The following is a 351-nucleotide window of genomic DNA, read 5'->3' as shown; positions in this document are numbered from 1 at the left end:
ACAAATGACGGTGGATCAACCATCAAACAACCATCCAATCAAACCGTTGAAACTGTGACATTGAATCAACGTTGTTTTGTGGTTGAAATCTGATGACTGAAATGCCGAAGTCTGATTAATGGTTGATTTTTGGTTGAAGACAACAAATGACGGTGGATCAACCATCAAACAACCATCCACCTCTAGCCAAGTAACCAATGTTGAAACTGTGTCATTGAATCAATGTTGTTTTGTGGTTGAAATCTGATGACTGAAATGCCGAAGTCTGATTAATGGTTGATTTTTGGTTGAAGACAACAACTGACGGTGGATCAACCATCAAACAACCATCCACCTCTAGCCAAGTAACCA

Source organism: Poecilia latipinna, unplaced genomic scaffold, assembly GCF_001443285.1.
Source record: "Poecilia latipinna isolate Pla-1442-1.1 unplaced genomic scaffold, P_latipinna-1.0 Scaffold4530, whole genome shotgun sequence".
Taxonomy (NCBI): domain Eukaryota; kingdom Metazoa; phylum Chordata; class Actinopteri; order Cyprinodontiformes; family Poeciliidae; genus Poecilia; species Poecilia latipinna.
Note: the sequence above shows the minus strand (reverse complement) of the source record.